The sequence below is a fragment of the Microplitis mediator genome, chromosome 1 (assembly GCF_029852145.1).
Source record: "Microplitis mediator isolate UGA2020A chromosome 1, iyMicMedi2.1, whole genome shotgun sequence".
NCBI classification, from domain to species: domain Eukaryota; kingdom Metazoa; phylum Arthropoda; class Insecta; order Hymenoptera; family Braconidae; genus Microplitis; species Microplitis mediator.
Window position 1 is genome coordinate 28,211,178 of NC_079969.1, and position 27,103 is coordinate 28,238,280.

The 27,103-nt window shown below is 26.7% G+C and overlaps 1 protein-coding gene across 5 annotated transcripts in view; it reads left to right on the top strand.

Annotated features, from left to right (window-relative positions):
* The first annotated feature begins 1,173 nt into the window (after positions 1-1,173).
* The window catches only part of LOC130665655 (A disintegrin and metalloproteinase with thrombospondin motifs like), a 100,701-nt gene continuing 74,771 nt past the window's right edge, over positions 1,174-27,103 (top strand). The window contains exons 1-2 of one of the 5 annotated variants that reach the window (XM_057466417.1): positions 3,546-4,371; positions 10,481-10,580. The gene's annotated coding sequence lies outside the window, so the exon portion shown is untranslated. Of the gene's footprint in view, positions 1,292-3,545; positions 4,372-10,480; positions 10,581-20,311; positions 20,331-27,103 lie in introns of those variants that run through there. The other 4 variants (XM_057466167.1, XM_057466496.1, XM_057466256.1 and 1 more) reach the window with 4 other exon arrangements.

The following is a 27,103-nucleotide window of genomic DNA, read 5'->3' on the forward strand; positions in this document are numbered from 1 at the left end:
AAAAGTATATGTTAAATATAAAAAAAATATATTAAAAATACATAAAAATTATATAAATATATATATATAATATGTATAAAAAATATATTTTAAATAGCTAACTTTTGGCCGATTTTCGTATATATTTTATATATTTTAAATATATAGAATATATAAAAAATACATGTATAAAAATATACAAAAAATATATTTTTTATATAAACTTTTTATATTTCTTTTTCTATGTTGTTAATTAACTTAATAATATATTTTTTATACATATTTTATATAATTTTTATGTATTTTTAATATATTTTTTTTATATGAAAAATATATTTTTTTTATATGAAAAATATATTTTTTTTATATGTTAACATATATTTTTTTTTATAAATTTTTTTCATGGGGGCCAAATTGGAGTGGATGCGGATTTAAATAAAGTCCAGATCACTCCTGGAAAAACAAACTCCATATTTACCCCGTATTTGGAATGATTTTTTAAAAAACTGGATTTAAATAAAATCCGTTATAACTCAAAATTTTAGTTTACTAGGGTTACTTTTGAAATATAAACTGGGATGAAATGAGACACCATTTCTTAACATAAATTTTTTTTTTTTAATTTTACCAGAGTGAATGCGGAGCGGACGATTTTTCATTCATTTAATCCTCGAGGAGTGAAATCCACTTCGGAGGAGAGTAAATTTTAACATAAAAATTTCGAACGAAAATCCACGTCACTCCAAAATCACTTTGCTTTTGTTTGTTTGTTTTCTTAAGTTTTGGAGGTCACTGTAAAATATTATTCTATAATAAATAAATAAACACAAGTGTTTTCTGATCTAGCATAAATCTATCCTGGGCATTATTTACAAAAAAGTTATCAATAATAATAAATAATATCTAACACCAATAATTTTATCGCACAACTGGTGAACCAAAGCATCAAATGCCCACTAGAATAAATCATCCACGTGCAAGTGTCATCCTAACACAGTTTGGGACATGTTGACGTATTCATTTCCCCTTTCCCCTAATAGCGATCCCCTCGTCCACAACTGAAATGACAAAATGTCTATAAAAAGGTTCTTCAGATCGTCAGTCCTCAGTTCAAAAATTTATTTTATTCGGACACATTCTAAGCTCAGCGCCGTAGCTGTAGTAAAATTTAATAAATCTGTTTTGTGATTTATCACGCAACTTCTATACATACGCGGGAATTCCAACCGATCTGACACCCGTTCTGTAATCGCAGACTCCAAGAAATCTACAGTCGACGAAATCTTCTTGCTGTTCAAACTGGAAATCTCAAGTAAGATTATTTATATATATATTCAAATTTATACAAAGTTCAAATATCATCAGGACGAAGCCTCTTGTAGAGTAAGCAGGGCTAGAAAATCCTGACCTACTAATTCTGTATTTTTAAATGGACTCAAAATTTTGAATTTCCCGCTATGAAAATTGAAAACTTTCAAAATAAGAAAAGTTCTTGGTTTCGTTACGATTTTCAAAATCTGTCGATCTGTTCCAAAAATATCGTCGGACTTTTTTCAGCAAAATGTATTTTTTTAGTTTGACTATTTTTTGAACTCCTGCTCAAAAGCAGCAGAAAATTGTGGGATCAGCCCATAGGGTCAATCGTTTTTCAAATTTTTTTTGAAATAGACTTTTTGAATATTGAAATGAGCTACCGATTGAATTCGTACTGCAACTAGAAGATGAGTAATGAATTTTCGAACTTTAAACTTCTGGTTATTGACTTGAAATTTAAAAAAAATTTCCATTATTTTATTTCTTCGCATTAACAGAAACTTTTTTTGAATATTTGTAAACATGTTTTTTGAAATAGACATTCAATTGGCAAAAAAAAATTGTTTGTGGTATTCGAATAATGGTCGCAAGTCGTAATAAATTTTCAAACTTTGAACTTCTGGTTATTGGTTTGAAAATAAAAAAAAAAAAGCCTGAATATTTTTATTTTCTGTTCAAAAATAAATTAAAAAAAAAATTTTGTAAGCGTGTCTTGAAATGAGCATAAAAACGATGGAAAAAAACTGTTGACGGTGTTCGCACAATAAATATGCCGAGTAAAAAATTTTGAACTTTAAACTACCGATCATCGATTTATAAATAAAATAAAAAAATAAAATTTATTTTGTTTAAAGTTTATGAATTTTTATCTTGAAATCGACATCAAAACGATTAAAATAACCATTTACGAATGATGACACGATAACATGATAATTAAAAGCATAAAAATAATAAATTAAATGAAAAAATGAAGTCACCGAAATTTCTCAAAAGTATATTTATTTAAATACCAACAAATGAATTATTCAAAAATAGTAACTTGTAGTGCATTATATGGTATAAATTACAAAAGTCAATGAAATCTTATCTCAGTAGTTCTTTTTTTCATTTTGACCCACAAAAAGGTAGTTAACAGTTGCTGCAAAAGTGGTAAATCACGTCGCTATAATAGTGCCCTTGTTTTGTTCTTCGGACCTTGTGCCTCATTCTACGTCCACACTCCCGTCGACCGGCTCCTTCTTTCTCTCGGGCCATTACCAGTACAGCCAGAAGGACGAACGCAAAAAAATTAATACCGAAAATCCCGTCCAATCCTTACCGACAATTTTTCAAATTCTTACCATCCCGTCCCATTATGCACTCGCATGTGAATAAATCACTCGTAAGCTCGCATCCCATCCATCTAATTGTAAGTCCTTAATTTCTAAGCCCCTCTTTATTGTCCGCTAACGACTGCCATAACTTTTCTTCTCATCTTCCGTAAAAAAGTCATCCCAAAAAAAATAATTAAACAGATAAATAAAAAAAAACTCGCATAATTAACAATTTAAATAAAACATCAAGCAATATCCTGAAAATTGCGCCACTATCCAAATGGTCTCTCATTTAGAATCTGCTGGACCTCAACGTCGAGCGAAAAAAAAATAAAAAACAGGCAAGAAATAGCATGGGTCAACGATAGCTTTCCCAATATTTCGAAACAATAACTTATTAATTATTATCCTTAAATGCATTACTGGCATAAATAAAGACGTATCATTACATTACTTATTACTCATTACTAAAAACACATAAGTACATATGTATAAAAAAAAATAAAATACAGAGAACTGTCAAGGCCATAAAAAATAAATCAGTAGCCGCAAATGTCCCGTCTGTTAAGTAAAATAATTGTTTGTAGTTAAAGTAAAAAGAGGGATTCCACGGATCGACGATAACTTTCCCGATTTTGAAATTACCGGCAACCGTCAGTCCTCTTTATATACATATATAATGTAAATATATATTATATATATTGATGGTGTTACTAAAGCAGCAGCAGCAGCAGCAGGTATACATATTATAATGAAAAGGTAAAAGGAGAAGCCAAGGAGAAGGTGGTGGCGATTATTGTGATGGTGTTTGTCGTCGTCTAAGACGTCGTGGTGGCAATAAAGCTGGTGGAGGTAAAAAGTAGTGGTAAATTAAAAAGTGGTGGTAAAGAGAGTAGGCGAAACTGACAGGCTTCTCTGCGGGTATACAAACACCATGTAACAATCGCGATCACTCGGAGTTTGTAGTCAAGCATAAGCCGCGAGGTCCCCAGTCACCGTGCCGGAGTTGTTGTCGTTCCATTCCCCACCTTACGCTATACTTATTAGTATTATTATTATTATTATTATTATTATTATTGTTGTTATTATTATTATTATTATCATTTCTTCTTCTTAGTTCTTCGTTCTTTGCATTGGCAACGACAACTTGTTGAGTATCGTAAGTCGGTTGTCCTCAGTTGGGCCGAGTCTGCTCACGCATTCGCATTAAATTTATTTATTCCTCTCGTAGACTTTTTTTGAAAATTTCATACTTTTGAATCCTTAAAACTCGGTCCTTGCTCAATATTATTTTACATATATTTATTTTTTTTCGTTTGCTTCGAATATTTGAACGCGTAATCAAGTGGCATTTTATTTTTTACACGAAAAAAAAAATTTGAGTTTTTGGGAATTATAAAAAACGCACGTGGATTGCGCGAAAATGCCGAGAGTGATATTACCGAGCGTAGTACAACGACACTATTGTAATACGGGAGTTTATTCACGTGATTAGTGAAGAAAAATAAATAAATAAGTAAAGGAGAAGAAAAATAATAAGAGAAAAGGAAGAGGAAAGGAAGAAGATTACAGTGGCGTTAAGAAGTGAATTTAAACGATAAAGTAATCAAGAGGAAGAAAATAAATTTTTTTTAAAAATTGTTTTTTTTTTTTTTAATCACTTTTTTTTGACTTTCAATCGTTTATCGGTACTCGAGAGTGTTTTTTATCGTGATCGAGTGATAAAAGAGGAAAATAATAAAAAAAAATTGTTTATATTTTTTATGTAAGAAACTTTTTATTTATTATTATTATTTTTTATTTTTCTGAGCCAGAACTACACTTAAAAATTTTGGGAGTGAACGCGGAGTAAATCCCGACCGGATGACTTTATTTATTTAATTCCATTTGAGTAAAAATTATACTGAAGTTAGCCGACGTCTAATAATTTTTGGATTTTTTTTAAACAATAAATTATAAAAAAAAATATTTCTAAAAATTGCACCTGCAGTTTTTAAAATTTTCTACACGTGCATATTTTTAGTTTTTTTCTTCAAATTTAATTGTTAAAAAAAATCAAAAAATTTTTAATTGTCTGCTAACTTCAGGATCGTTAAAAATTATGATCCTGAAGTCAGCAGACAAGTGGCAATTTTCGGATTTTTTTATTCAACAAATCAATTACAAAAAAATAAAAAAATGCGCATGTAGAAAATTTCAAAAACTACAGGTGCAATTTTTTCAAATATTTTTTTATTCTATAATTTACTGCTTAAAAGAAATCAAAAAATTATTAGACGTCTGCTAACTTCAGTTTCATTAAAAATTCACTCCAAAAATAATTTATTTTAATATTAAATGCTGATTTAATTAAAATCCAAATCATATTCCGGAAATCCGAGTGATAGAGTGAATTTGAAATAAAATAAAATCCGTAATTACTCCGAATTTACTCTCGATTTATTACAGTGTAGAGGTAGACAATGTGGAGCAAAATGAGTTCGAGTTTTCGCGCGACTTTTGCGTAATTCCTTCGTCCCACGAGTTGTGGTCACGAATGAGAAATGTCTATTTGTTTGCCGAGATTGTTATTATTATTATTATTATTATCATTATTAGATGCATGGTTTTTATTTAAATAAAGTAAAGGCGCGTAGCGAGCCGTAACATGTTCCGCGAACAGGGTGGAGAATGAGAGCAAAGGAAAAATCATTGAAAGTAATTTGTTTAGCTTACGTATATGTAGATGTTTATGTATTTATATATATTTATATATAATAGGTAAAAAAGCGTATATGGACACCGTGCTGAGGAGTAATCATGACATGGATAATTTATCGCGATTGATGCTTCCATAATAATTTATAATGCACAGCAGATATATCGTTAACTTTTAGAATCGGATCGCGACTTAGGTATTTTCTAATCTCTGTGTTTTCACTCTAATGACACATATGTCTGCATATCTTATTAGAGATAACGAGCTAAGAATAATAACACTGGGATAAGAGGTGATACTTTTTGTAATATTAAATACGCTGATATTTTTCTAATTTATGGGTAATTACTATCAGATATTAATTCAATTTTTTTTTTATTCGTGAGCTCGCTGTAATTATTGATAAGATGATAAAATGATTGATAGATGACTGTAGATAGGTGTCACTAATTTTTTTATTCGTAAATGGGTTAATAGTGAGAGGGTAATTAATTGAGTTTGATAGAAAATTAATTGAAAAAATTTTAATGGAATTTTTTTTAGAAAAATTAGTCATTGGGAAATTTTGCGCTGGGGATTTTTGGAAATTATTAATGTCAAATTTTTTTTTTATTGATGAAAATTTGTGATTATGAAGTTAGCAGACGTTTAATAATTTTGGATTTTTTAAAAAACGATAAATTATAAAAAAAAAAAATATTTAAAAAATTGCACTTGTAGTTTTTTTTTTTTGAATTTTATTGTTAAGAAAAAAAAGTCCAAAAAATTTTAATTGTCTGCTGACTTCAGTTTTATGTAAATTTTAGGGGAAAATTCGTTTCTAGTGGGGGTAAATTTTGTTGGGAAATTTAGTAAAATTATTTTTGACAAAAGGGAAATCGGATTTTATTTTTAATGGAATTTTTTTTAGAAAAATTAGTCATTGGGAAATTTTGCGCTGGTGATTTTTGGAAATTATTGATGTCAAATTTTTTTTTAATTGATGTAAATTTATGATCATGAAGTTAGCAGACGTTTAATAATTTTGGATTTTTTAAAAAACGATAAATTATAAAAAAAAAAAATATTTAAAAAAATTGCACTTGTAGTTTTTTTAATTTTCTACATGTGCATATTTTTAGTTTTTTTTTTTTTAATTTAATTGTTAAAAAAAAAAAGTCCAAAAAATTTTAATTGTCTGCTGACTTCAGTATCATGTAAATTTTAGGGGAAAATTCATTTCTAGTGGGGAGTAAATTTTGTTGGAAAATTTAGTAAAATTATTTTTGACAAAAAGGAAATCGGATTTTATTTTTACTGGAATTTTAAGGGAAAAATTTGAGGTAATTAATTAATATTTGTAGAAATTATCAATTAGGTTAATCAATCGATAGATGATTATCGACATAAATAGCTCGAGTTAATTTAAAAATATTTTATTAAATAGTTTAGTTAAATAACTACGAAAAAATATAATTAAATAAGTGAGTGAGTTATTAAATCAATAAATCAATCAATCCAGCGAAAATAAATAGGAGATAAACCAGAAAATATTTATATTTAGTAGGGTAATAAAAATAAATTATTAATATTTAGAGATCTTTAAATATAAATAATTGCTTAATTTCTCAGTAAGTAGATTCCTAGATAGATATATGTAGAAATCGAATTTTTTTTACAAATTAGCCTAAATTTTTAATTAAAAATATTTCCATGGATTTTTAAAAATTGATAGAGTTATTAAGATTAAATGGAAAAGGTCACGTTGTTTTTTTTTTAATTATCTTTCAATTAGTAATGACTTAATAGCGATTTTTTGTTTCGAAATTTAAAAAAATTTTTATTTTCGCAAAAAAAAATTTTTTTGGTGATAAATAATAAATAAATTATCAAAAAAAATAATGAGCAATAAAAATAAAGTTTATTAGTAATTAGTAGTAAATAAATTTGTAAAAACAAAAATATTAGCCGTAAAAAAAAAATAAAAAAAATTAATCGCCAATAAATAATAAAAAAAAAAAAATTCATATAAATTTACTGAATTTCAAAATATTTTTAAACAGGTATAGATGCGAAATATATATATATATATATATATAAATGATATTACGTAATAAAATCAGGTTATAAAAAAAAATTAGTAAAATAGTCCATGACATTCGATCAAGTTAATTCGCGAATAGTCAAAGCAATTTCCATGAAAATCCAGTCTTGTGTCTTTACGTACTTGACGGTACTCAGACTTAACAGTCAAGCATCATGTCAGTTAACATATGTACTTGCTACAGTAATACAACTTGAGTTCACTTGAGTTTAGTTTAGTTTAGTTGAGTTTAATGCAATTCTTGAGGAGCGACGATAGAGAAATCATTCCCGAGACGAGTTTCTAGGCCGACGACGTTCTATACGTACACGTTGCAGTACCAGTACTACCATTACACTCTACAATATTATAAATATATACATCTATATACATATACATATACATATAAGACTACGAGACATGGATATTTTTTATCCACACTCTAGGTCATGAGTTTCAGTTTCATTTCCATTTCATTCCACAGAAATCCTCAGGCAAATCTCACTTTTGATTAATCGCACGCATGCGTTTATATATTTTTTATGTTTTTCTATAAAATCATTTTTTAAAATAACACCACTGGCATTAAGTCCACTATTTATATGTTTATAAATATATATAAACTTGCGTGAAGAAGAAAACTTGTAGTTAAGCGGAGGTTAAATTTCACTTAAGGATACGTCTGAGGATTTTTAGCTTCGACAAGAATCCAGGGACTTTCTGTTTTTATTATATTAAATATAAGTATAAATATATATAAATTATTGTCGATATTTCTCTTATCTCGGAATAGAGGAGTGTCTGGTAGACCGGTGTCTAGATATCGTACTCGGTATTGTATGCTACGGTTTTGTAAGAAATCTAAACTTATTGTATTACATTCCACTTATATTATGTTCTGTACGATATATATATATATATATATATATATATATATATATGTGCTGAGATTTACGGTAATTATAAAAATCTTATATTAGGGAGCAGCGAGATCAAATGTTAAAGCTGTACTATTAAACTTCCGGACTCGGTATCGGTTATAACTTTAATTTCTCTGGGTTATATATTTTTATCAGTCACTCGATAGATTTCACTTAACTGTCCCGGCTGACATTTTAAATAATTTCGTGCTCCAGTTAATTTTGGATCGGTCTTTCAATATTTTTATTTCTATATATCATTGTTTTGTTAAATTGTCTTGATTTTTTTTATTTTTATTATAGAGATTTTGCTTTGAAAGTTAAGTAATTGGATAATATATATGATGACTTGAGGCAATGGAATGTAATATTTAAATTATTTAAAGATCTTAAAATATATATAGAGCATTGAAAAATTATCTTCTGTCGTTAAATTTTGACGATTTTTTAAAATATCGAAATTTTGATTTTTTAATTTCTACGACAAAGTTAATTATTTTGATAATTAAAAAATTTTTTAAAAAGTCTACGGTTGAAAATAAAAATATATATACCTATGAGTTAATTAAGAGCTCAAAGAAAATTACTGCGTAAAAAAAAAGTTATTTGAAATATTTTTGTCTCGACAGGCCTACAATTAAACAGAAAAAATTTAAAAATTATTCCATCAGTAGAAAAAACTGTTTTGCGTATTAGTAAAAAAAAATTCCAACAAATTATCTAATAAACGTTCTGGTGAAAAGCAGAAAAAATCTTCTAAGCATAACAACTGTCAAAGTTTTATGACTCAGTCAAAGTCTCAGTTAAAGAAAAAAAAATATTTAAAAATGATTATCCGACTGTTTCATTAGCATTTAAATAAGCGTGATATCGTTTCGAAACGTCTGAGATTTCTTTCAACAAATCATTGACGGAGAAACTTGGTCATTTCCGGTCAGTTAAATATAATACTCAAAGTACCGTGATAATTATACGCTTAAAGTTATCCTTTGCTCTCGAGCTATACATTTTTATCGACTAAATTTTCTTATAATTGCTGGTTAACAAATAAGTCTAATCAATTTTCAGTTCATAAATAAAAAAAAAAAATTACATTACGCGAATTGATTATTTCAGTGACGTATCGTCGACTCGATTCAAATTTTCATAGAAAATAAATTTACGAATTTTTTTTTTTAAATTAACCCATACAAAGTCGCCGGGCTTCGAAATTCGCCCATAGATCGGCCGATGCCTGGTTTGCAATGATTGGCCAATAAATGGCTAACTATACTGGCCCGTGCATGGTGAATCATTGGCCTGTTTAGGTTCCCACTAAATTTAACTGGTGTATTACCATTTAAATATAGTAGAAACCTAAACATGCAAACGTTCGCAATAAGACAATTTATAGATAAATTGAGAAAAATATAGAGAGCCCGAACTGGGAATCGAACCCAGATCAATTCGGTATCGCGCCGAGTGCTCTACCAGCTGAGCTATCCGGCACTATACGATATTCTGTTGAATTTGATCTATAACTTATTGCCGTATTTTTGTTTATAAAAATGGCGCACAATTAACAGCCGTTCGTTGGCCAACGGTTAGATCGAGTGCTTAGTTATTTATTTTCTCAACTTATATAAGTTATTATTTCAAATTTGATTAAAGAACAAATCTTACATTTCAATTTTATTCACCATGTCAGAGGTTCATATCAACGCGTAGAAATGCGAATTCATCATTTTTATTTAATATAGTTGTTATTAAATAATTGAGATAAATTAAGCTTTGGCCGATGATTGATTGCCACGATCGGCCAATGCTTGGCATACCGTTATCACCTGATATTTAGCCGATACTCGGCCGATGCTTCAAAATTGGCAGCCATTCACGACCCAGTAATAGACCGATTCTTTTTTTTTGTATGGGAATTTGCGCTAAAAAAAATTTGAAATTCCGTAATTTGTTTACATGCCGAAATATCAAAATAAATTAATAATGATAATAATAATTTTTTAAAAATATTTATATTTCCATATATATCTTTTCGATCGGTTATGATTTATTTCTGGCTCATCTGATCCACTTAATAATTTTTTCGTTTTGTTTTTATTGATAATAATAATAAAATTACTGTCAGAAAGTAGTAAATAAAAAGTAAATAAATATAAGGTGTGTGAAAATAATAATAATAAATAAAATATAATTGAAGGATGCCGAGTTATTTGGCTACAGTTACGATGGAAACATGAAGACCAAACAGGATCGTTCATCTGATCAGCAATATTATATATTTACCATCTATAAATGACGTAAGTCCCTTTTGACATTAAAATATAATACATATATATTAACAATAATAATAATACTGAGCATACATTCGAATCATGAATGAGCTGACGTAATAGCGATCGTCAATTAGGATCCTCGTAATCGGATCGTAAGTTATTTAATGCTACTTAATAAAATATTGAAAATACAAAATATATGAAAAATATATTATATGTATATATTTAAAGACAATTAGTATGATTTTTTTTTGAATAAATTATAAATTTAATATGCAAATTAGCGACATTATTTATTTAAATATAATTAATAATTATCCGAAAAATTTTGTTTACAAGCCAGCCGTTATTTATTTTGTTAAGTTGTCGTTTTCTTCTCCTTGTCACGGTTCACAATGACAATGTTTGGCAAACCGAACACGTACTTAAGGTAAAAAAAAAAATTCAAGAGTACACGAAAAAAATTACAAAAAAATCGCTAAGAGAAATTTTTTTTGTCCATGAAATCGTGACTGTATTTTTTTATTTTTAAAATTTTAAGATTTTTCTGACACAGAATTCAAATTATTTTCTCAGACGTTAATTCAATAATTAATTTTAATTGATGACTAGTTAAGTAAATAATAAACATCAAGAGTTCGTACTGCAAAAAAATTTTTTAATAATCTACTATTAAAAAAAAAAAATCTAATTTCCAACACGCAATATTAAAAAAAAATCGAGTACTAATAAAATCTTACATGATAAAAATAATTATATTACCTAAATAAATACAAGTGATTTTAAATGGCAATCAGCCAAAGTGAAAGCCCATAAAATATATACATATATATATAAATATATAAGTATACAATCCTACTCTCCACTGATCTATTTCTCACGATGGGTTCGGGAATGATTTAAATTTTAAGTACAAATAATTATAAAAATTCAAAAGAATTCACGCATCTAAATGTCTACTAATGCGGACTTATACCAAACATTCAACCATAAACATATATATGTATATACTTATACATAAATATCCAGCATTAATAATACATATATGTATTATATGTATTTAGGGATAAAGCATATATTAAGTATCATATATATATATATAAAAGTATAACGAGATCAAGTCTGGTTGTAATGGTGGCGGTGGCGGCGCCCAATGAATATCTCCAGGCTTGCACGCGGATATCGCGAGCAACGATCAATTCCGGAGCACTTTCATTTCTCTCTTACTGTTCTCTGAGAGTCTCTGACACAATCCTGTCCATGAGTCTGCTGCAGTAACTGCCAGAGCAGATCTGAGCTGAGCAACGTCTTTTATGCTTTTATATACCATTACATTTATACTAAATTCACAACAGTATTATATATTATATAGCAAATCCAATGTAATGAGTAAATATAAACTATATAAAGTAAAGAGAGTTTTGCTTCTGCTGCTGTTACACTTTCCTCGACGACAAATATAATTTTTATCCTAAAACGGCATATATTCATATATATGTAACATAACAACTTGCCGGTAAAATACTCTCATTTTCAATAGCTATATATATATATTTATATATGTGCATATATGTGCAACCTACTCGATTTTCTTCCATTATATATTTATTATAATAAAGACAAGCAAGCGTTTAGTATCTACGCGTAACTGACCGTAACGATCTTTAAATCCATGACATTATTCATTTTTCATTTAAACATCATTTTTATATCCACTGACGTTTACACGGCGGCGTTACATATTTAGAACTTCCGCATTGTAAAATTGTCAATTTTCATATTATTTACAATAGTGTTAAAATTGTTATCACTTTTATAAAATTATTATCGTCTATTGTTACGTTTTTTGTAGCATTGTTTCAATGTAAAATGCTGAGGAACGATTCCCTTAATATGAGATGTCTAAATAAATGGATGATGATAAAATAAGTATTTGTGAATTAAATATTTAATTATTTTTTTTGTAACGACTGACGATCTAATCTTGCAGCGCTTTCACGCGTAGCACTATTCTTGCTGTTAATTATTATTTAGATTCACTGACGGGTTTCCTTCCGCCTTTAACTCTCTACTTCCTATATTTACCTTATATATATTAAATATATATATATATATCTTCTTTTTGCAACTAAAGTTCCGTAATAGTTATAATTTAAATGGATTGATAATTAAAATTGAAAACAAAATTAATGGACTTTGGGTTTTTTTTTTTTTTTTTATCGAAATATCAAAAATTTATTTTAATTTTTTTTTTTTAAGTATCGAAATATCAAAAATTTGTTTTAATATTTTTTTTAAAAGTTGAAGTGATGACATATTTTTTGGAAAAAAAAAATTGGTATTGAGTATAAATTTTTTTTATGAAAAAAAAAAAAAAATAGTAAAGTAGCCTATACATAAAAAAAAATTATTTATTCACTGTAACGGTATAATCGTGTTTTCAGAATCGAAAATTTGCAATTCAAACAAACTCTTCTCCATCTTATTCTTGCATCGTTAACTATTTTTGATGACGCCGCGTGTTATAATGACTCTTGTTATGAGAGATAACAATATAGATATACATTAACTGATACCAGTGCTAAGAAGTCAGCTGTTGACAATCGCATTAATTACTCATTTTATTTATCTTTCGCTGCAGTTAGAAATTTATATAAAAGTTTTGAAAAATTACTAGTATTTATTGTAAACAAGTCTTTAGTATTTGAACTTAAAAATCAGTAAGAGAAATTTCTTGTCATAATCATTTTTAAATTCAACAACTCAACGAGTTTGTAAATAATTTAAATTTAAAATTTTTTTTTCAGTAGTAAAAAAAATTTATCATCAATATTTTTATTAAAAAGAAGTTTAAAATTTTAAATTAAATTTTTTAAAATAGAAAATTTTTCAAAAACCCAATTTTTGACTCGATCCTGAAGTTAGCAGACAATTAAAAATTTTTGGATTTTTTTTAGGCCAATTAAATTCGAAAAAAAAAAAACTAAAAATATGCACATGTAGAAAATTTTAAAAACTACAAGTGCAATTTTTTTAAATATTTTTTTTTTTATAATTTATCGTTTTTTAAGAAATCCAAAAATTATTAGACGGCTAATTTCAGTATCATATTTTTTAATTTAATAATTTTTTTTCTCGGTATCAATTTTCAAATTTTCAAAATAAAAAAAAAAGTCTAAACACAATCTGATATTTTTCAAAAAAATTCCTTAGTATCATAAAAAAAAAAAAAATCATAGATACCGTAATAAAATAAATTAAAATACTTGTTATCTTTCCTTACACTATTTCAACATAATAAATTAAGTAAAAATCAATATTTAAAGTACATTAATTAAAATAACCATAATTAGATCAAGATATGAAAAACAAATTGACGAAATATCAATTTACAAACGTGTTAATTTACTTGAATACGCGTTTTGATGACAAAAATAGCTCAGTAAAAAAAAAATTAATTTAAATTAAAAAAAAAAAAAAAACGTATTACTCATTAATACTAATATACCGTATCATTGATATCAATCAGCAGTGTTGATCAACGTAAACTCACGGTAATTGCATAAAAGTCAATCGATTTTATTAATCTAACTGAGCCATTTATTAAACAACTTCCCAATTAAATAAGAAAAAAAAATAATAATAATAATAATATTTCAACTCATATGTAAATCTATTGCAATAACTGAGATATAAATATAAATAAACATATATGTAGTAATTTTAAATTAGTGACATAAAAAAATAATTGTAACAAAACACATGAATCAGCAAATGTAAGAGCACACACACACACATATATATATATATATATATATATATGTAGATATCAACTAACGAATGAATCTTGTATGCCAAGAATACAAAACGATTGCAAAATATATGAAACGACGATTCCTCAAGCATCGAAAGTCTTATTTATTTTAATTTACATCCACATCTATGCTATACTAGACTATCATTCAATCGTTAATTGCATTTACTCTCAACTCAACAAGTGACTTTGTAAACTCACCACAAAAACAGGCTCGTCGCTGTATTTCTAAAATACTTTTTACAAGAAATTACTAAACAAGCGAATTGTCTAATTGATATTTTATCTGTTTTCCCTCGAGCGAATAACATTAGAAAAAAATTATGACGAAAAATAAGTGAATTAATCGTGATAAATATAAATGAATTAAAAAAAACTAACAAGTGAATGAAGTATAAAAAACGTCAGGGACAAATAGACAAGAAAACTCGTTGATCGCGTATTAATTTGGTTTGAAAAAATAATAAAAAAAAAACTAAAACAACCACAACAGCCTGAGGGAATTAAACACACGCCCGTTTGTATAACCAAGGTCGCGATTAAACCAGTGACTGATTCGACGGTCGAGTTGTGACACTTAGTATGTATTATTGTTGCAAAAGATTCGCACGAGTTCGAAATTGTTTGTACTAATGGAAACTCATTCCAGTCGCTAATATCTTTCACTAATTATCCAATGGCCTACATACTTTTATAAATTACCTGCTATTTATATTTATTTAAAATTCGCGGGTTTTTGTCTAGCGAATATGAGATTAAGTTTTTCATAGAAATCTATCTTTTGTATTTGTCCTCATGGTGGAATTTTCAAAGAATTTTGCCATAATCTATCATAATTCATCGAGTAGGTTCCAAAAATACCATTGGTTCAAAAGTTTATATATTTATGTATATATATGTAATATAACGCGCCATGTTGCGACGATAGCAGCCACAATTTTCAACAGATCTTAATGAAACTTGGTACACTTATTCTAAGAACAATTAGCTTGGTTAAGTTCGAAGATGAGCAAAATTGGTCAGCTAGTTTAGAAATGGTGGAGATTTGAAATTCCAAAAAAAACGAAAAATTCTACTTTTTTGGTTTTTTTCGTAAATAACTTTTTAACGGGTATATCTATCCTTGTTACGTAAAAAGAACTTGATAGCCGATAGAAAAAGCTATATTTTATTTTTTTTATTTTTTGTTTTACGATAATTGTTCGACTTTTAATAAGGGTTCACACAAAAAAAAATTCTCGACTGAAGGTAAATATTCTTGATTCAAGAAAATTTTTTTGGAAACCTAAATTTTCTCAGATAAAGTATAAATCTTCTCCAACCAAGACGAATTCTCTTGGCTCAAGAAAATCTTGACTTGGTTCCCGAAAACGTTTATCTTCAAAAATAATTTCTTGACTCAAGATAACTTTTTTTTCTGTGTAGTAAACGTATGCGCATAGGCCACAATCGTGTAGTCTGCGCATACGTTTACTACACACAAAAAAAAAATTTTCGACTGAAGGTAAATATTCTTGATTCAAGAAAATTTTTTTGGAGACCTAAATTTTCTCAGATAAAGTAGAAATCTTCTCCAACCAAGACGAATTCTCTTGGCTCAAGAAAATCTTGACTTGGTTCCCGAAAACGTTTATCTTCAAAAATATTTTCTTGACTCAAGATATCTGTTTTTTCTGTGTTCAAAGTCACATAATTGACTTATGTGTTATGGTGATAATGCCATTGTTTATATCTTTAAAAATTTTTGATGGCTGATTATTAAATTACATATATTTATTAAAAGTGTAACAATTATCGTAAGAAATCTACTTCATTTCGGATGCCGAATGGCCTTTTTTTTAATTTTCCAGTGGGAGTGGGGGTAAATTTTATTGAGACTTAAAAGTCGACTGATAAATTGTCAAGTAATAATTGGAGCAAATGTGATAAAGTATAATAGAGAAGGCGCGTAATTCTTAAGTTTAAGTGGTGTGGGATCAAGGCACACGAAAGGCCGCTGGTACACAACACGATTTATTTAACACATATCTATATATATATGTATATAAATGGGGATAAAAATTTACTTTCGATCGTAATAGTTAGCATTGAGCCGGTTTACTCACGTGGAGCTCCGCGTGAGCACACGAGGGTTGGAAAGGTTGTCACAAAAAATGTAATTTCAAAAAAAACATTAGTTAAAATTAATTTTTAAAATTACTGTGATATTTAATAGAGAAATTTGAAAGTTTATTTATGTAACCGATAAAAATTATGAATTTTAAATGTAAAAAATAAAGTAAATAAAATTTCATTCTTTTCTCAAACATACATTACGTTAAATAAAATTATTCATGTAGCATTCGTTACCGTAACTCGTTTCATAATACAACAAACCTCCCAATAACGGCCTCAAGATTTAAAAATTAATTAAAATATATTTAAATCTGATATAACTTAAAAAATATACCAGTGAATTTATTCAGTAATTAGCTTCCGTGTCGGTGCTTTAAAGATGTAACCAGTATGTACTGTATTTAAATATTACCGCCTCGGTATCAAAATCTGATTGACCATTTAAACCTTATACTTAAACTCACACTTACACTAATCCGATACCGATAATACACCAACGAACTCAACCCGTTTAAAGCTACTTGACAAAAAAAAAAAAATGTATATACAATCACACTTATACGTCAGGTGTTAACTCACGATAGCTCATCTCACACATGCATCATTATTTATATTTATAAAAAATCTTGTGGGTCCAGAATTCAAATTTATTTCACCATAAAAAGACTTAAAGTAATGATCGGAGATAAAAATCATTTTTCAAAATTTTAAAGGTCAAAATTACTAGAAAAGTGGAGTACGCGTTCTAAAAAAATTTTATTATCAATTTTATCTAAAGAGAGTCGGATTAATGTGAATGCTGGTCAGTTTCATCCAATCAATTGGCTTCTTCATATATTATTATAGGATATAAATATAACGTCTTATATATATATTTTTATACATATATAATACAAGTAAAGCGTGGTCGCGTCGTCGATACGGTGAAAGCTGATATTTTGTAATACTTGGCTACTATATATATATATATATATATATATATTCAATATAACACTCATTCGGCTCCATTCCATTGGTATCTGCAGGTACGGTCACCTGGACATGTTTAGCTCCATATATCCTAGTTATATTGAAGATAACAGAGAGTAATTTCATTTATGTTTACTTTGGATACTTAATTGACGGCATTCTTATATATATGTATATATTTATTATTAATAGTAATATATATTTATGAGCTATCATATTTTAAGTATTTAAATACTGATGAAAATTTTTTTTCAATTGTTAGGTCTATCGGGTATTATCTATAAATATATATGAACAGTATATATTGTATAAGAAATAATGTATTTACGCTTACATTTAGTCACACCCTAACCAGGCTCCTTATCGCTTACGATCGCATCTAAATTGTCTAGTCGATTTGCTGGTTTTTATTTAGCGATAGATCGAATCGAGGGCTTGAGATAAAAAAGTTATTTTGTGTTAAATAAAAGGTATTATTTTATTTATAGATATTGAGACAAAAATAATAATAAAAAATGATATGGAAACCTTGAATTCGAAAGTCGTGTACCTTCGTCTCTGCCTTGTTTTTATTTATTTATTTTTTTTACTTTTTGTATTATTAATATTCGATGGGAAATATATTTATTTGTTGACCTTGACAAACAACTTTAAACTCGCAACTTGTAGACTTTTTTTTTTGGTTTGATTCAAAATAAAAAATATTAATTTGAAAGCTTGATAATTAAATTATATAATAACACTTGCTTAATTTTTGATTTATGACAGGAAAAAAAATTTGGTTTTAATTTTTATTTATCGATTGGTTTTAATACCAATAAATATATAAATATATACATTAAAATTTAAATCGATCAGGACACTTTTTTTTTAAAAGCTCGATATTAAAATCGAAATAACTAGTAAACGATGCGGAATTTTGAAAAAATTTATCAGAGATAATTTGTAGGGAATTAAATTTTGCACAAAAAAGTTCCTATGAAATTTTGTGATAAGTCTGATAGTTTCGCCGGAAAAGTAAAACGATCTCGAAATTTCCTCGAAATTTGACTTCAAGCTCCGATAACTTTTGAACGGATAAATTTATCAAAAAATGATAAGAGACTTTTTTTGTAGAGCGTTCAATTTCCTATAAAATTATATCCTAAGCTTATTTGTACTACGAGCCATTGCCGAGGCGTAAAATTCCAAACTTTTGATAAAAAAAAAATTGCCGATTTTTTTGAATCAGTCTAATATATACATATATATTATTATTTTGTCATACGATAGATTAGCAAATATCGCTAATTTAATGCTGAAAAAAAATATATAAATATATATGTATATATTAAAATTTAAATCGATCAGGACACTTTTTTTTAAAAGCTCGATATTAAAATCGAAATAACTAGTAAATGATGCGGAATTTTGAAAAAATTTATCAGAGATAATTTGTAGGAAGTAAAATTTTGCACAAAAAAGTTTCTATGAAATTTTGTGATAAGTCTGATAGTTTCGCCGGAAAAGTAAAACGATCTCGAAATTCACTCGAAATTTGACTTCAAGCTCTGATAACTTTTGAACAGATAAATTTATCAAAAAAGGATAAAAAACTTTTTTTGTAGAGCGTTCAATTTCCTACAAAATCAATCCTGAGCTTATTTGTACTACGAGCCATTGCCGTATAAAATTTCAAACTTTCGATAAAAAAAAAAATTGCCGATTTTTTTGAACCAGTCTAATATATACATATATATTATTATTTTGTCATACGATAGATTAGCAAATATCGCTAATTTAATGCTAAAAAAAAATATGTATATAAATATGTATGTAAAGGAATAATAAATATGAGTGTAACAGATTGTATAAGAAGTGATTAGAGACTTATATGAATCGATAGTTTAAAACCGAATTAAAATGAAATTAAGATTTAATGGTTACTTAATTCTTACATGTAGAGATATGAAAAAAATGTATATTTAATAATACATTTATTAGTTTGTGGCATATATGTATAAAATAAAAATAAAAATCCGGATTTCGCGAATTACTAGTGTCGCGTTTGAAGCCAAGTGTATATAAGTATATTAATGAAAATAAAAAAGCTGACCGGGCTCTATAATTTGCTTCCGCATGCGCATTCGATTATCGATCTCTACACCTCTTATTAAAACTGACATGACAGTTTTAACGTGCCATATTGAGAAATTAAATAATTATAATAGTAATACTGAAGAAATAATATAAAAAATAGTGTAACGTGATTATAAAGCCCCAAGGGAACTTTTCATTTTCTTGTCCATTAAAGATTTACTTGACAATTCTTCCGGTTTGTTTATGTTATTTTATTATGTTCACCACTATACACATATATTTCCTCGACAACTAAACTTACAATACATCAAGTGGATCAGGAAGACTTCAATTAAACTACCGGTTCTTTAAATACTCAATGGCATCCACTAAATTATATATTTATGTCTTCAAATCTGTCCTTGAATATTCTTGTAGACTGTTTCTTTTTTTTAAATTTAATTTGAGCCAATGATAATAACGAAAGGTAAATACTTGAAAAAGTTTGTTGATAATTGTAATAAGTCCGTATTTATAGTAGCGATTATTGAGATTGTGAAGGTAAATTGATGTTAAGTTTAAGTGCAAAGGCGTTAATTATATCGTCATGTAGCTATTGGATGTAAGAGAGCACATAACGATGGGCAATTTGCACTGGAAATATATATGAACACTATGTGGCCTTGCCACATATCAATAACGTCGGTACTGCACTTGCAATAATTACTGTCACATATATTATTATTTTTATTATTATACTGCTGCTGTGAGTTTAACGTGGGAAAATATGTTAAGGAGGATAGAAAATTTTATCGATTGTGAGTTATAATTTTTTTTTTTTTTTTTTGTATGAAAAAAAAATAATTTACTACGTTATTGTTAATGGCGTTACTGTTTCTGACGATAAAAAAGTATGTAAATGTATGATGTAAATGTGTAATTATTAATGGGATAATTTGATTTTATGTCCGAATTTTATATCGCTGTAATTTGGGTTAAAAAAATTGAAAATTTTTCAGAAAATTTCATTTTATATTTTTATGAATTCAAAATTTATGAAAAAAAAAATATTGAAGTTTTCTGGGCTCTAATTTTTACAAAAATATTTTACTTGAAATTTTAAATTCTGCGTTAATTTTTTTTGTTTCGAAAATTTCTGAAAAAAAAAAGTATTGAAGTTTTCTGGGCTCTAATTTTTATAAAAATTTTACTTTAAATTTTAAATTCCGCGTAAATTTTTTTTTGTTACGAAAATTTCTGAAAAAAAAAAGTATTGAAGTTTTCTGGGCTCTAATTTTTACAAAAAAATTTTAAATTCCGCGTTAATTTTTTTTGTTACGAAAATTTCTGAAAAAATAAAGTATTGAAGTTTTCTGGGCTCTAATTTTTACAAAAAAATTTTACTTGAAATTTTAACTGCGTAAATTTTTTTTGTTACGAAAATTTCTGAAAAAAAAAAATATTGAAGTTTTCTGGGCTCTAATTTTTACAGAAAAAATTTAACATAAAATTTTAAATTCCGCGTAAATTTTTTGTGTTCGAAAATTTCTAAAAAAAAAATATTGAAGTTTTCTGGGCTCTAATTTTTACAAAAAAATTTTAAATTCCGCGTTAATTTTTTTTGTTACGAAAATTTCTGAAAAAATAAAGTATTGAAGTTTTCTGGGCTTTAATTTTTACAAAAAAATTTTACTTGAAATTTAAAATTCCGCGTAAATTTTTTTTGTTACGAAAATTTCTGAAAAAAAAAAATATTGAAGTTTTCTGGGCTTTAATTTTTACAAAAAAATTTTACTTGAAATTTTAAATTCCGCGTTAATTTTTTTTGTTACGAAAATTTCTGAAAAAAAAAGTATTGAAGTTTTCTGGGCTCTAATTTTTACAAAAAAAATTTTACTTGAAATTTTAAATTCCGTGTTAATTTTTTTTGTTACGAAAATTTCTGAAAAAAAAGTATTAAAGTTTTCTGGGCTCTAATTTTTACAAAAAAATTTTAAATTCCGCGTTAATTTTTTTTGTTACGAAAATTTCTGAAAAAATAAAGTATTGAAGTTTTCTGGGCTTTAATTTTTACAAAAAAATTTTACTTGAAATTTAAAATTCCGCGTAAATTTTTTTTGTTACGAAAATTTCTGAAAAAAAAAAATATTGAAGTTTTCTGGGCTTTAATTTTTACAAAAAAATTTTACTTGAAATTTTAAATTCCGCGTTAATTTTTTTTGTTACGAAAATTTCTGAAAAAAAAAGTATTGAAGTTTTCTGGGCTCTAATTTTTACAAAAAAAATTTTACTTGAAATTTTAAATTCCGTGTTAATTTTTTTTGTTACGAAAATTTCTGAAAAAAAAGTATTAAAGTTTTCTGGGCTCTAATTTTTACAAAAAAATTTTACTTGAAATTTTGAATTCCGCGTAAATTTTTTTTGTTACGAAAATTTCTGAAAAAAAAAAGTATTGAAGTTTTCTGGGCTCTAATTTTTACAAAAAAATTTTACTTGAAATTTGAAATTCCGAGTAAATTTTTTTTGTTACGAAAATTTCTGACAAAAATAAAAATAAATAATTTTTAATTGCTGTTTAAATACAGTATTTAAAAGTACATTTTATGTAATGAAGAATATAAAAATAAAATGAGTTGAGATTTATTAAAAATAATGATAGTGCATTAATTAACCAAAAAAAGTTGAGAGACAAAAAATAAAAAGTGGATTTGTGCAATATCCTGATTAACTCGATGTAATGAAAGTCACGAAATTTGATCCATGTAACACGCGAATAAATGCTGTAGACAAAATAACAAGGGTCGCGAATAAAAAAAAATAAAAATTTATGTCAGGCTTCCCTGGAGCGCGTCATAATAAGTAATGTTTGGATTTATAAATATATATCATTCATGGCTTATGATTTTATAGGTCACATATATTTCTATTTCGTTTACAAAATTCTACCTGTTACTCTTTCATAATTATTGTTATTATGCCTTCTTATAAAATCATTTTTCATTATTATTACACAGGGTTTTAATTATTTTTAATTAATTATTTAATAGAACAAAGAGTCATATATATATAAATATTGTAGAAATAAAAAAAAATTTAAGTGCAAGGAAGTAAAATAAAACCGCTAGAAAAATTATACGGACGTTAGAATTCACCTGAACGTCAGTAAATCAACTTAACGTTTGGCCAGTGTCTAGAACCGCTTCTTCATTATCATCATCATTATTTTTTTTTCGGTCATCTTCTCTCTTAGCTGTTTCATTCGTTTATTTTACGATGACAATAATGACCGGTTTAAATCTGACGTACTGACGCTTCTGACGTGACAAAACGCTAATTCTTATATTATTTTTGCAACTGGGATTTTTTAATGATTACTACTGTTAGATTAATGCGCATTATATTTAAGTCTTTAGATGATTGCATAAACTAATTACGACAAACGGTGATGCTTAATTTCTTCTTAATTTTTTTCTCATCGCTAATTATTTTGTTGCCAATCTAACGGTACGAGGAAAAAAAATTTTTACTCAATTCAAAGAAATTTTTGGGATATTAATTTAAAATAAAAAATTTTCTTAGCAAGAAATTTTTTTTATTCAATTTAATTTTGAATTTTAACGAAATGTCGGTTAGAAAAATTTTATTTAGGGAAATATTTTTTTGATAAAAACCTTTGGCTTTTTTTAGTCAAGGTATTTTTATATTTATTTATTATATATATATTTCCTCGTTTGTAAACTAATAAATAGTAAATCGAATTTTTAAGTGCATTTGAATAAAATAACAGTTAAAATTAAAATTTTAAATAAACATATTTAATATTATGGTAAATTACTGAGGACATATATTTTTAAAATTTTAAATCCGTTAATGGGAAATTTAAATTAATTTATTTGATTTATACGATTTTAAATTAAGGCTATCAATCTTAATTTAAATTTAAATCTCTTTAAATTTAATGACCTTAAAATAATTAAAAAAAAATAAATATGTTGAAGATTACAATTATTTTTTACTATAAAACTAAGCTGTGACTAAAGTTTAATTTTTTTATCGAGGTCTCTCTTACTTGAATTGAGTAAAAAAAAATTCGCGCGTTTTAAATTTTGAAGTATGTGGAAACTAGAAAACACTCAGGTGAACTTGAACTGACAGTGCAGATTTTTTGAATTCTTTTCATGTCAATTTTTTGTAACTGCCTTAAAAATTTATATTTCGAAGTATTTCCTTTTTTTTATTAACAAACGATTGAAAAAAAAAACCGCGAAAAATATTTTCGATAAAAATTTTGACTCAATAAAAAAAAATTTGATTAATAAAAATAATTAACTGTCTCATGCGTAAAATTAAAAGACGACTTTGAATCGTGAAAAAATTTATTCGCATCCAATAAAATTTGTCATCATATTTTAAACTTTTAAATTTATCCAATAAAATAAAGTGATAAATCACGACCAATGGTAATTTAATGTTACAAGAAAAAAAACGACTGTGATTAATCGCTAAAAAAAATAAACATTTAATTTCCAAATGAGTAATCCGTTTATACATTAAAGACCGTATGAACATAAATTTTTTCATTCATCCGTTCATTCATACTATATTTTTTCTCATGCATGCATATATACACATATACATATCAAATAATAGCAATATCTAAAATCATACATACATTAAGTTGTTAATAATCGGCTTCTAGCCTAATAACTACTAATTTTGCATGTATGCATATATAAATTCATGTGCTTTAATGTCGAAACAGAAGTTGTTGTGATAACAATCTCAACGAAACTGGGCGTTGAGATCATTGTCCTTGAATATATTATTATATTATTTAATTAAAAACACACCTTGGTTGCTATAAAATAAATCATGATAATAAACCCGTGGCTAATCATGCACGAAAAGTTATCAAGTTCATATGTTATTTATTTACTTAACAATCAAATGTATAACAATCATAGGGGAGGGAGGGGCAAAAGGGGGTACTTAAGGAAATACCAAGTTTTCGAGGACTCAAATACGCTAAATCTTTTTTTTTTTTAATGATATTCGAAGTAAATGGAAGAAATTTTCAGTTACCGTTGAAAAAAAAAATTTTCATTTCTGCGGGCAAAGTGGGGAATCCCCTAAATAGGTAAAAAAAAATTTCTGGATTTTAAACGAATTTGATTAAGTTTAATTTTTTTATAAGTAATTTACATGAAGAAAAATTATATTTTACATGTTTATTGGATACAAAAGAAGAAAAAAATTTTTAATAGTTTTTATCATAAAACAAACGTCATTAATATTTTTCAACTGACAATTGATTTTTGAAAAAATTTACCAAAAAAAATTCAAAGTAACGCTTGATTATATTTACAGAAGTGATTTTGGAATGTTTGAAAACCATTTAAAATAGAAAATTTTGGGGGTACCTCCTTCCCCTATAGGGTGGGGGGAGGGGCTAAAGGAAATGCTAAGTTTTCAAGGACTCAAATTCGCAAAATTTTTTTTTGTAAAAAATATCAAAGTAAATAGAAAAAATTTTCATTCCCCCCCCTCCGGTATATATGTAGGTAATTATTTTTTTTGGGGTTCTACAAGATTTCTCAAACAGGTCAAGGTTAATATTCAGTCAAGTGATTTTAAACAAATGCCGTAGCACGTATACTCTCGTCAACCACGCGGAATATTTATGCAGTTATACATATATGTATATATATATTTGCTGACTTTTAAATATAAAAAAACGGATTAAATTTAAAATAAAGAGATTTAAAGACACTACTAGACCCGAATACCGGCATCGAAATCTCCATCGTGAGATCAACTCACCGAACTCACTCTCAGCTTTTAAGTAAATTTACATTCTATAGTTTTAAATTTACGAAATAAATAATAAATTTATTAAAATGTTAAATAACAATCACGTAAGCAATGACATCTAGACTATAAAAAATAAAATTTATTTACAATAATAGTATTTAGGTCGCACGAATATCGATTTTAAAAAGGTATCGACGATTGTAATCAATGCAGCAAAAAATTACTACTTTAATAGACAGTTATGTGAGATTAAGAGCTTATACGGTTTTAAATTAAATTGCTAATATATAAAGATCACGCCCGCATTTGTGATTTATTTATATATATTTTTTTTTTTTTTTTTTTTTCGTGTGTTAACATTCGGAATCGAGTCACGGTCGAAGTGAAATTGGTGCTGTCCGCGATCCGCGATGTCACGTTGCAACAGACAAGAGGTTTTGTGGGAGGTGATATATAATTATATTACTAATAATAATATAATGCAAGTGAATAAAAATAACAATAATAATAATAATAATAATAATAATAATAATAATAATAATAATAATAATAATAATAATAATAATAATAATAATAATAATAATAATAATAATAATAATAATAATAATAATAATAATAATAATAATAATAATAATAATAATAATAATAATAATAATAATAATAATAATAATAATAATAATAATAATAATAATAATAATAATAATAAAAATAATAATTTAAGGAAGTGGGAGGGAAAAGTAAGAGTATTTTTATTCTGTTATATATTATTATTATTTTATATGCGACCACTTAAGTCTGGAGAGAGATTTGTGTCTCTTAATATAAGTCAAGGTTACATTTACAATTTGAGATATTTATAATTGGAATAATTGTTTATACCTTTTTGGAGTACATTCTTTTTCGTTCTATTTTGATAAAATTAGTTATGGTATAAATTTAGACCAACGGAATTTCATTTGAAAGTTTTAAATAATTATACCATAAAAAATTTTTTTTCCCGTACTTTGTAATTAAAATATGAATAAATTATTTTTGACGATTTTTGAATTTTTTTTTTTTTTAATTATAAATTAAAATTTCGTCGACTGACATTGAAGTAAAAAAAATCGTTATAATTAAAGACGAATTAAAGAATCGCCGGTAATTAAAAATAAAAATAGACACCTACGAAAAAAAATTGAAAAGTGACCTTGAATGTACACGATAAATCAAAAGAATAAAATGAGACATGTATGAAGATGGAATGTCCGGTGAGAGACGTCGGAAATGTCGAAATATTGGACAGGTATGGAACGAACACCTGCTTCGGACTGTCCATCTTATGACCGTCTGATGGCAAGAAGTGGCGTTTGGCATACGTGAGTTTGATACGGGTCAAGGACATCCGATAAAATGTATGACCAAGTGGATTGGGAGTAAGTGTGTGTATAATGAGTAATGACTAACGCGAGGTAGATGAGTATGAGTTTAATCAATTTAAATGGAATAATATATATAAACAAGTGGCGTTATTAATATATGCGGCTAATGCCCGTTGGCGATATGATCTCCGTAGGTGTCAAGGTGATAAATCAAGAAGAAAACCTCAGATCGTCCTATTACCCTTGGCTCTATTCTCTGTCTCGTTTAACAGATGGCAATCTATCATGTTTTTTTTTTCACACGGAATCAAATTTTTTTCACTCTGATTGATGAATAATAAAAATATTTCTCTCAATTTTACAGCGATTTGATTAATTAGGAAGACAGAATTCATTAGACATTACAAACCAGGATAGAA